At 47.7% G+C, this 11,659-nt stretch overlaps 1 protein-coding gene across 3 annotated transcripts in view; it reads right to left on the reverse strand.

The window, feature by feature from the left end:
* The window catches only part of ZC3H12D (zinc finger CCCH-type containing 12D), a 33,534-nt gene extending 23,464 nt beyond the window's left edge, over nt 1-10,070 (reverse strand). For 2 of the 3 annotated variants that reach the window (XM_086318236.1, XM_086318235.1), the window contains exon 1: nt 8,158-8,436. The gene's annotated coding sequence lies outside the window, so the exon portion shown is untranslated. Of the gene's footprint in view, nt 1-8,157; nt 8,437-9,831 lie in introns of those variants that run through there. The other variant, XM_086318237.1, reaches the window with a different exon arrangement.
* Between the last annotated feature and the right edge of the window lie 1,589 nt (nt 10,071-11,659).

The raw sequence follows: 11,659 nt of genomic DNA on the forward strand, positions 1-11,659 counted from the left end.
AATCTCGCTGCCTTTCCTAGTGGGCGCTCCCAGGCCTTCACCGCACTCCCGGCCCTCATGACGGTCACCCACCTGAGCAGGCCACCCAGATCTCAGGACACTTGTGCACAGGCCACAGAAGTGCTTCTGAGGCTCTGCTATGGCTGGACTGTGTCTCCGCCAAGTGCATATGTTGAAGCCCTATATCCCCACCCCACCCCTCAGCATGTGTCTATTCAGAGATAACGTCTTAAAGAGGTGATTATGTTAAAAGGAGGTCAGTGGAGTGGGTCCTAATCGAATGTGACTGGTGTCCTCATACAAAGAGGACAGCTGGACACACATGGGTACCGAGGGAAGCCATGAGGAAACACAGTGGAGGGAAAAGGCCAACAGCCAGCTGAGGAGGAGGTCTCAGAAGAAACCAGCCCGCTGACACCATGATCTCGGACTTCCAACCACCAGAACTTCGAGGAGGTGATGATGATGATGGCGATAATGTTAAATTTTAAAAACGGTGGATCAGGTGGTCAAGAATCTGCCTGCAATGTGGGAGACCCAGGTTCGACCCCTGGGTCGAGAAGATGCCCTGGAGAAGGGAATGTCTACCCATCCAATATTCTTGCCTGGAGAATCCATAGACAGAGGAGCCTGGTGAGCTACGGTCCATGGGATCACAAAGAGTTGGACACAACAGAGCAACTAACACAAAGTCATCCCTCAGCTGCAGGAAACGTTCCAGGACCACTGAAGATATCAAACTCCGTGAATGGATGCTCAAGTTCCTTATATAAAACAGCATAATGCTTATATATAACCTAAGCATATCCACCAGGACTCTAAAGCCTCTCTACATTGCTTATAATACCTAGTACAGTGTAATGCCATGTAAATAGCTGCCGGAACATGGGAAAGTCAAGTTTTGCTTGTATGATGCAGGTGTCAGGCTTTAGGAACTCTTTGAGTATGATTAGGGGTTCAGGGGAGAAGGGGGTCAGTGATGACAGAGGAAGAAACAGCAGGTAGGGATTCCCCCTCCCCTGCGGGTCAGTCTTCCCCCTCAGTCAGGCCCCACCAGGCCAGGGAAGGGGGACAGGAGGCGAGGTGGCTTCTTCAGGGCTTGGGGCAGGTGAGGGGCTAGGCCTCCCAGGGCCTAGGAAACTTCTGGGATTCTTTTTTTTTTTTAATAGTTTTAATCCACAATTGGTTGAATTCGAGGATATGGAGGGCTGACTGTTTACATAATATATATAGGTTGTAAAATGCTAGTCACTCAGTAGTATCCAACTCTTTGCAACACCCTGGACTGTAGTCCACCAGGCTCCTCTGACCATGGAATTCTCCAGGCAAGAATATTGGAGTGGGTTGCCACGGTTTTCTCCAGGGGATCTTCCTGACCCAGGGATTGAACCTGGGTCTCCCGCATTGCAGACAGATTCTTTAGCATCTGAGTCACTAGGGAAGCCCATATATATCCAAAATAAAAACCAACTCTGTGGTATTTTGTTATGACATCCACAGCAAACTAATACAACTCCTCGAATTAAACAGGAAAACACTCTCTGGTGAATTCTATTCCCAGAAACACATGCTTTGACCAAAATTCAGCTCTGTGCACCAACACAGTTTTCCATAGCAGTTAATTCAGATAGTACTGAACCTCTAAAATAAGAGGTCCTAACTCAAACTTGATTCTTTCCACCCAGCCGTCACTTCCTGGCCTGCACCTTTGGGGTAGTTGGGGGCAGGAGGGTGCAGCCTGACATATGTTTACAAGAAAATATGACTGAGTCAAAAGGAACACTCTGCTCAGACTGGGTCTCTCTTTTCACAAAGACCTATATCTTTCAAAAAACATTTAAAATACAGAAATAATCCTGAAAATCTATAGACTATGAAAAATTGAAACAATGTAGAAGTATAGCATATGAAAATATATAATGTCTCTTCCTACAAACCCCAAACCCTACTTGCCTCTCCTGTCTGCTTCTAGCACTTTATCTCTGCATTTTCTTGCATGTCTAGCAGATACATGCACATTATGTTTAAAGGAGGTTGTTTTTACACAAATAGTATCATACTGGACTTATCATTCAGCAAGTCACTTCTCTTATTAAAGAGTCATTTTGGAAATCTTTCCCTGACAGTTTAGCTGTCTGGCTGCCCACCCTATCCACAGTATTTAGAACAGTGCCTGGCACAGCTGAATCTCAGTGCATATTTGTCAAATGAATGACCAAATGAAAGAATGTATGGTGTTTATCCATATGCCAAATGATGGAAATGCAGGTGGTCTTTGATGTTTCCCCTACAAACGGTGCTCAACACACATTCACACACATCTGTCATTCCACCCCGTCCTCTTCTCAGTATTACAGGCTCTTCATCTTCAGTTCCTAGCCTCCTATTGGAATCCTCTGCAACACTGTCTCTTCTGGGTTCCCAGCATGGCCTCCTCTTGTCTTGCAGAACCTCTCCCTTAATACAAGAACTTCAGTAGAACTCATGATGGGGCTGGCAGGTCACAGACATTTGTCAATCAGCCTCCTGGATAGAAAATTTTTGTGGATAATTCTTCAAGAGATGGGAATACCAGACCAACTTACCTGCCCCCTGAGAAATCTATATGCAGGTCAGGAAGCAACAGTTAGAACTGGATATGGGACAACAGACTGGTTCCAAATCGGAAAGCACTATGTCAAGGCTGTATATTGTCACCTGCTTATTTAACTTATGTGCAGAGTACATCATGAGAAATGCCGGCCTGGATGAAGCACAAGCTGGAATCAAGATTGCCAGGAGAAATATCAATAACCTCAGATACACAGATGACACCACCCTTATGGCAGAAAGTGAAGAACTAAAGAGCCTCTTAATGAAAGTGAAAGAAGACAGTGAGAAAGTTGGCCTAAAACTCAACATTCAGAAAACTAAGACCATGGCATCCGGTCCCATTACTTCATGGCAAGTAGATGGGGAAACAATGGAAATAGTGACAGACTTTATTTTCTGGGCTCCAAAATCACTGCAGATGGTGACTGCAGCCATGAAATTAAAAGATGCTTGCTCCTTGGAAGAAAAGCTATGACCAAACTAGATGGCATATTAAAAAGCAGAGACATTACTTTGCCAATAAAGGTCCGTCTAGTCAAAGCTATGGTTTTTCCAGTGGTCATGTATGGATGTGAGAGTTGGACTGTGAAGAAAGCTGAGTGCCGAAGAATTGATGTTTTTGAACTGTGGTGTTGGAGAAGACTCTTGAGAGTCCCTTGGACTGCAAGGAGATCCAACCAGTCAATCGTAAAGGAATTTAGCCCTGAATATTCATTGAAAGGACTGACGCTGAAGCTGAAACTCCAATACTTTGGCCACCTGATGCAAAGAACTGACTCCTTGGAAAAGACCCTGATGCTGGGAACGATTGAAGGCGGGAGGAGAAGGGGATGACAGAGGATGAGATGATTGGATGGCATCACCGACTCGATGGACATGAGTTTGAGCAAGCTCTGGGAGTTGGTGATGGACAGGGAAGCCCAGTGTGCTGCGGTCCATGGGGTCACAAAGATTCAGACGTGACTGAGGGACGGAACTGACTCCTGAATAGAGAGGCCTCTGCCGCAGCTACCACTAGTCGGTTGCTACCTGCCTGGCCCACTGATCACTGCCATACCGAAATTGCCCTCAAAGTCACCAGTAACCTCGTAACTGCCAAAGCCAGCAGCATCTTTCCACTCCTTGCCTTGGGCAGCCTCTCTGCTGCTTTTGGCTCTGTGGCCCACATCCTTACTTGGGATTTTAAATCCAAAAATTTTGGACCACCTCTTTCTTGAAACTCTCTTCTCTCGTAGGTTGCAGAACAGCCTGGGTCTCCTACTTCTTTCCAGCTCTTTGCTTAGCCTCTGGTCCCTTGTTCAATGTCGGGCTCCTGCCCAAGCCATCTTCCCTAACCCTCATGCCCTCCACCAGCCCCCTAGATCCATGAACCCACAACTGCACTTCCAGTTCAGACTTCTTGCTAAGCACCAGGCACACACAGCTGTAAACCTGTGAGATAAATGCCCTGCGCGCCATTTGGTAAAGCACTGTGGGAACTCAGAACATTTGCTGAGTTCGGCTTCAGTGATTCTCAAAGTGTGGTCCAGAGGGAGCCCAAGACCCTCACAGGGAGTGTATAAGGTAAAACCATTTCCCTAATAAATGCTAAGTTGTAATTTGCTTTTTCTTCCACTCATCCTCTCACGAGTGTACCATGAAGTATCCCAGAAGCTACATGTCGCTGTGATATTGCCAACAGCTTGAACATGGAAGCAGATATGAGAAGCCAGCTGTCTTGTATTAAGCTGAATATTAAAGAGATTTGCAAAAATATAAATCAGTACCAGTCTTCTTAAAAATTTTGGAGGTTTGGAAAATAGAATTCTTTCTCATAAAATACATCATTTATATTAAATATGATTGGTTTACCCTGATTTTTAAAATAAATGATTATTTTTAAATTTCATAGTTTTAGTTTCTAATAAAGTACATATCGACAGATAGATATAAACCACATAAACAAATTGGGGTGATGGTGGTCCTTAATAGTTTGTGAGACTGGAAAGGAATTCTGAAACCAAAAACCCTCTTCTTAAATCCAGAGCTTTTCAACAGCTTTTTCCATGTAGACGGTTCCATGTAGGTGGCCTATAGACATGTCATCCAGGGCCCCCGACAGAAGCCCTGTGTCTTTCCTTCCTTCAGCATGGCCCCTCTCACACCCACCTCCTGCCCACAAGCCCCACCCAAGCCTCCATGCCTACCTTCTGCATCCCACCCCCAGTGTGGGCCACAGCTTCCTAGGGGCCCCTCCTCCATCCCATCTGGCCGAGCCCCCATTTGTAGCCAGCACTGAGTTTCTAGAACAAGTCTGATCATGTCACCCCCTGCTTAGAAACACCCTCTTACCCCGTGTTGACCTCAAGAAAGACACCAAGTTCCTAAGCAGATGGCTGAGCTGTCAGGATGCACTGCAGGCCCCCGTCCACCTCTTGCCCTCAACTGCCCTCTGGCCCTTTCTCTCCAGCCACACTGAAGCTCTTTCTACTCCCCACTCCAGAATATTCCTATCATTGCACTTTTGCATATGATGTCCTGTCTACCCAGAGAGATCTTTTGGGTTTAGCAAAAATCAAGATTCGACTTAAAAAAAAAAAAAAGATTTGGCTCAAATGTGCTCACACTGGTCATCCCTGACTCCCTGACAGGATGAGTGTCTTGGACCTCTCAGGTCCCAGGCATGTGCACACACCTCTGTAAGGCATATGGAGTTGTCAGGTATCTGCTTCTCAGACTGTGAACTGCCTTCCAACCTGTCTGTCTCAGAGTCACTAGCACTGAGCATGTGTGTTCTAGTCGCTCAGTCGTGTCTGACACTTTGTGATCCCATGGCCTGCATCCCTCCAGGCTCCTCTGTCTGTGGGGATTCTCCAGCCAAGAATACTGGAATGGGTTGCCATGCCCTCCTCCAGGGGATCTTTCCAACCCAGGGCTCGAACCCAGGTCTCTCACATTGCAGGCAAATTCTTTACTATCTGAGCCACCAGGGAAGCCAGCACCTGGCATAGTGCCTCATATATTAGAAGAGTTTAGTAGCTTTTTCTTTAATAAATGCCCAAAGCTAAAATTACCTTCCCTCCTGGAATATTTTTTCTTGAGTTCCCATCTCACTGAATGGCATCCCCCAGAGATCCATAGAAGCAACCATGAGGTCAGCTTTGACTCATCCCTCTCCCACACTTCAACATCCAATGAGTCATTAACTCTGCTTCCCTGACGTTTTCCATAATCATGCTCTCCTTTACACTCACACCACCACGGTCCAAGTTCACTCATTCATCCATCCATTCATTCTTTCATTCATGTAACTAACACTTACTGATCACTTCCTAGGCACCAGGCAATGTGCTGGGACCCAGTTCTATAAAGACAAAATAATCCACAGTCTGATTTCTCTACAATCTATTCAGGAAAACAGACAAAAAATGTAAACAACAAGTCATACATCATGATGATAAACACAGTTACTTTCTATCAGAAAAATGTGCTTTCGAAACTCAAGAGAGGAATGACTTATCTTTGTTGGAGGAGGAAGGCGAGGCCAGAGGGGCCCGCACAGAGCTGGATGACCAAGGACGAGCCGGCCTCTCCCAGCCAGAGACAGGCCACGTTGTCATCTCCCCAGGGCTCCTGGGAGGGCCACCTCACCACACTCCCACCCACAACTGCTCTAGTCAAGTTAGACTAGATTGATTAAGACTTCCGTGTCCCCCAAAATGTCCATGTCGTTCCATCCTGTTCAGAGTAGATGTCAAAGCCCCTCAGCATGAGAAGCAAGACTGATCACATCCAGGTCCAAGCTCCTCTCTGGTTTCCATGGCCACGTACCTCTAGTCCGGCCTCACCTTTTCCCTGACCAGTGCCATTCTCTTCTTTCAGGGTGATTGTTTTCTTGGACCAGGGTCCAGCTTTGACTCAATCTCCATAGAGGAAGATGACACTCACCCATCTGGTAGGCCAGCTCACACTAGGGACTGTGAGCTGTCCCCAGAAGACCCTCGTGTCTCAGACCTGGAGACCACACCCCAGGCTCTTCCCTCTGTGGAACCCCTGCCCCTTCTCCACCAGACCTAATCTCACTGTCACCTCCTCCAAGAAGTCCTCCCAGACTGATGGTTTTAGTTACTCCCACCCCAACCCTCCCCTGCTCTTTGTGCATGCACTGTAGCCCTTATTTGGATTTGGAAGAAAGAGACAGGAAGCTTGAGAGAAGAGGGTGGGAGAAAGAAAAGAAGGAGGGAACTAAAATGAAAGAAAGACAGTACAGACAATATGAACATAAAAGTTTATATTCACGTTTTTCTTCATTGTTTCCACTCATTTTTTTGCAGAGGCTCTTACTTGAAACTTCCCATTATCCCTGGTGGGTCGATAGGGTGGATAAAAAAAGTATTCCCTGCTCACAGATGAAGACACTAAGGTTCAGAGTGGTACAGAGTGAGGGCTATACAGCTAGCAAATGGCAGAGACGGACGATAAGTAGATGCTCCAAATAATGGGTTGCTTTGAGCTTTGGTTCAAGATAGCAGCAATACCTTATCATCCCAGAAATGGAAACGTCAAAATATGACTGGGTCAGGTCAGGTGACTTCTCTTGAGTCACCTAGTAACAGTTACGAGGAGAGTCCGAGTTTATTTTGTCACTTTGGGTTCTGGTAGGGCAGAAGCACGGACATTCTTGAAGTGAAAAACCTTTCTCCTGGGGAGTGGGAGGGGGGGTCCCTGCCTTGGCAGCTCCTCACAGACCCCTCAAGCTTCAACAGAGCTCCTTTTCTGAGCAGAGTTTTGTAGGGTATGCGTGGGACGGGAGGGCTGTTTTCACACAAAATTAACTGAAAGAATTCACCTACTTCAGAGGCTTTTTTCCCCCCTTGAGACTCTAAAATAACTTCATTTCCTTTTAAAATTTCTAAATAAGGGAGAACACTAGGGTGGGGGGCTGCTCTCTGGAGCCCCGAGTCACAGCCCGCCCCCCGCCCCCCCTCCCCCAGCTGTGATGGTCTCTGAGCCGCAGGGCTGCCGGCAGCTACTTTTTCCATTCTATTTTTAAGACCTGAAAGTACGAACAATTTCATCTTGGTTTTCTTCCTCAATCTTGACTGGAAGTCACAAACAGCACAGATGGCTAGTAACACTTTGAAAACCTTCCCAAGTCTCCCGCACTCTAAGTCAGCGGGGCACGCTGTCGGATGCTCAGTGTGGAGGCTGCAGAGGGTGGGCTCCGGACCTGACGACCCAGCTGGAGAGAAAGGGAGAAGGGGGAGGGGGCACAAGGGACCCTCGCAGGCGGAACAAGGTGGGTCAGATCTGGTTTTTAGCATCAGTCAATCAGGAAGGAGGGGCTCTGGGCCAAAAAGTCTGGCTGGAAGAGCCCCTAGGGGAAGAAAAAAACACACAGCAAACTGAAGCATGAACAAATAAGAGCAATAAGAACTGCAGAGAATCAGCAGCTCACAGGGACACTGTGTTTTCCGGTTACAAGGTGTCTCCTTGTGTGTCATCTTTGGGAAATCCCAAAGTCCCTGCGACATGGAAAGAGTTACTCAGGTTGCAGGTGACAAGACTGAGGTTTGGCTGACTTACCCAGGATCTCACCGCTGGATGGGAGACTCCCAAGGGTGGCAGTTCCTGCCAGAGGGTGCTGCCCAGGGCCACTCGGGGGCCACAGAGCAGGGCCAGCGCTCCTTCAACACTGGACCCTGACCTCCAAGTCGGTTCCCAGGTTGCCTTGGCCAGCTGCAGAGAAATCTCCTGCACACGCCCACCGGAAGTCACCCACCGTGGTGAGGGGACGGTTCTAGACAGAGTCCCTGCAGAAGTTTTCTGGTTCAGCTTAGATCTAGAAGCCCTCAGGGGAGTTGTCAGAGTTTGAGGAAGTCACAGAGAGGCAAAAACTTCAGCCCATGAGATTTGTGGTTTTGGCCTGACCTTTTTTTTTTTCCTTAACAGAATTATAATTTTATGAAATTGTGGCAAAAGAGTCATAGCATAAAATTCACCGTTTTAATGATTCTTATGAGTGCATTTCAGCAGCAGTAAGCAACCATCATCACCCTCTATAGTCAGAGCGTTTTCGTTTTCCCAAATGGAAACTCTATCCCCATTAAACCCTTACTCCCCATCCCCCCCACCTCAACTCCTGGTAACCACAGTTCTACTTTGCGTCTTTACGAATTTGACGATCCTAGCTACTTCATGCAAGTGAAATCGTGCAGTATTCGTCCTTCTGGGTCTGGCTTGTCTCATTTGTCACAATGTCTTCAAGGTTCATCCGTGTCGTATAAACCACACTGTTTATCCTTCCATTCATCCATGGACACTTGGATTGCTGCTACCTGGGGGCTGTTGTGAATAATGTTGCTCTGAGCCTGGGGGGCTGGGCTGGCCTTTGTTTTCTCCGGCCCTTGTGTGCTGCTGGAGGTTGCTTCAGGTGTACACACAAGTATTTACAGCCCTGATCGATACCGCAGGGCAACTCTGAAGCAAAGTTTAAAGCAAAACCGTCTGCTCAATGCCCCTCCCAGCCTATTCAGCTGCCAGGTGTTGGCACTCCTGGCTTGGCAACATGTGGCCCTGAGGTCACCTCTTGGAGTTCGTGGCCAAGCATTCTAAAATGGCCCCAGGGCATAAGCCAAGATTACATTCACTGCCATCAGGTGAAGACTTATTTCAACGTCCTCGAAGGTCTTCTTGAAGCCCACGGGGCCATCCTCTAGAAGACATGGCGTTTGGGGCCCTGCCAAACGTTCCCGATCTGCCTGGAAACTAGACACCCACCAGTCACCATCTCGTCTACAAGATGCTCTCAAAAGCATGGAGACAGGTTTCAGATGTGCTGCAGAGTTCTGTGCATGCGTGCTAAGTGGCCTCAGTCATGTCCGACTCTTTGAGACCCTAGTCCTTCTGATTTCATACAATTAAAACATCTTTAAAGCAGGAGCTTTTACTTAAACCTAAGAGTTTCTTCTGATTAATCTTTCTCCAATAAAAGCCCTCTTGACATTAAATACAATTTTGCTAGATAGAGCAAGATTTCACCCAAAGGAAATTAAAGATGCTTACCTATTTTTTTCCCCCACTGAGCCCTCAGAGTAACTGAGGGAGATGAGATTGTTGCTAGGATGCTTCCCATCCAAGAACACATGCCCAGCATCCCGGCCCCCGCCTCCCTGAGTGCGCTGTCTCTGTCCTCCCACCCCCGCCGCAAGTCTGACAGCACTCTATCACACTGACCCATGCCAGAGGACCTGCACTCACCAGCAGGGCGTGTCGAGGGCCCTCGCGGTGGACACCCGGGTCCCCTCAGCTGTCCTCCCAGCTGTCCAGGTGTCCCCGAGGCTGGGAGAGTCTCTTCAGGCCGAAGTTCTGCTTCCTTTCACCATTCACATTCAAAGCTGCAAAGGTAGTTTTGCTTTGCCTTTTTTTTTTCTTTTAAAGGAGAGGAAGACAGCAATCAGATGAGGGAGGGAGATGAAGCCTGCACCTCAGCATGAGTCACTGAATCAAAGTTCAACAACCACATGCAAACACACTCCGTGAGGGCAGGGCTAGGGCAGACGAAAATATGAGCTCTCCGCCTCCCCCCACCCCCGCCCTCAACGGTGGACACGGTGGACGTGGCTGCTCCAAGTTCCCACTCTGGCCGGCAGCTGAGAAGAGCATCTGATCCTAGATGCTTCTTAGGAAGGTGGGGGCTCACAACTTTATATACAGAATTGCCAGTTACACAGAGCCAAGGTGGGGGCGGGGCAGGGACAGAACCTGGGTGCATGGGCGCGTGGGCATTTCCCTGCCATCACAGGGGTCCCAGGCAGGTCACAAAGTCCTTCTTGCTGGAGGAGCAGGGCACTGGCCTCTGTCAGGAGATTATACGGCCCTGGGCTTCCCTCTCTGTGGCCGCGCACGGGGTGGGCGGTCTCCTCTCTCACAATGGCCGGAGGAGCCTGACCCCAGCATCCTGGGACCCCAGCATCCTGAAGTCCAGCTTGCTGCAGCCTCAACAGGTATGGGCAACAAACCCCAAGCTCTGTGATTATTTCCAGCATTGGGGGATGCTCATCAGAAGAAAGAACACAATCAAACCCCACAGCAACCCACCTGCACAGCAAATGCCAATGTCCCTAATGTGACCAGTCCAGAAATATACAGTCACTCAGTTAGTCAAGCTGAGTTTAGAGCCTGGGAGTCGGTGCTGAGGAAATAAGAAAGCCACAAGTTACCAGACTTTCGATGCGCTGCTTTCTTGATTTCCCATCTGTGCCACACAGAAGATGGGAGGCAGTCTGCAATATTAAGGCACGTATAGATCGGAGAAGGCAATGGCACCCCACTCCAGTACTCTTGCCTGGAAAATCCCATGGACGGAGGAGCCTGGAAGGCTGCAGTCCATGGGGTCGCTAGTAGTCGCACACGACTGAGTGACTTCACTTTCACTTTTCACTTTCATGCATTGGAGGAGGAAATGGCAACCCACTCCAGTGTTCTTGCCTGGAGAATCCCAGGGATGGGGCAGCCTGGTGGGCTGCTGTCTATGGGATCACACAGAGTTGGACACGACTGAAGTGACTTAGCAGTAGAATGGATTACCTAAATAAAGATTAGAAGTACAGTGGGGATAAATTAGGAGTTTGGGATTAACATAAACACACTACTATGTTTAAAATAGACAGCTGGTGGGAATTTGCTGTATGACTCAGGGAGCTCAAACCCAGGCTCTGTGACAACCTAGAGGGGTGGGATGGGGTGGGAGGTGGGAGGGAGGTTCAGGAGGGAGGGGACATAAGTATACCTATGGCTGATTCATGTTGTTGTATGGCAAAAACCAACACAATATTGTAGAGCAATTGTCCTTCAATTAAAAATAAATAAATTGAGATGTTTAAAAAATAAAACAGATAACTAAAAAAGATCTACTGTATAGCACAGTATACAAAATACTCAATATTTTGTAATAACTTATAAGGGAAAAGAATCTGAAAAACAAATACATGTGTGTGTGTGTAACTAAAGTACTTTGTTAAACAACTGAAACTAATACAACATTGTGAACCAGCCATACTCCATTCTTTTTAAATGATGAAAAGTC

The sequence above is a fragment of the Bos grunniens genome, chromosome 9, assembly GCF_055505025.1.
Source record: "Bos grunniens cultivar Pamir isolate PY7600 chromosome 9, Bosgru_T2T1.0, whole genome shotgun sequence".
Taxonomy (NCBI): Eukaryota; Metazoa; Chordata; class Mammalia; order Artiodactyla; family Bovidae; genus Bos; species Bos grunniens.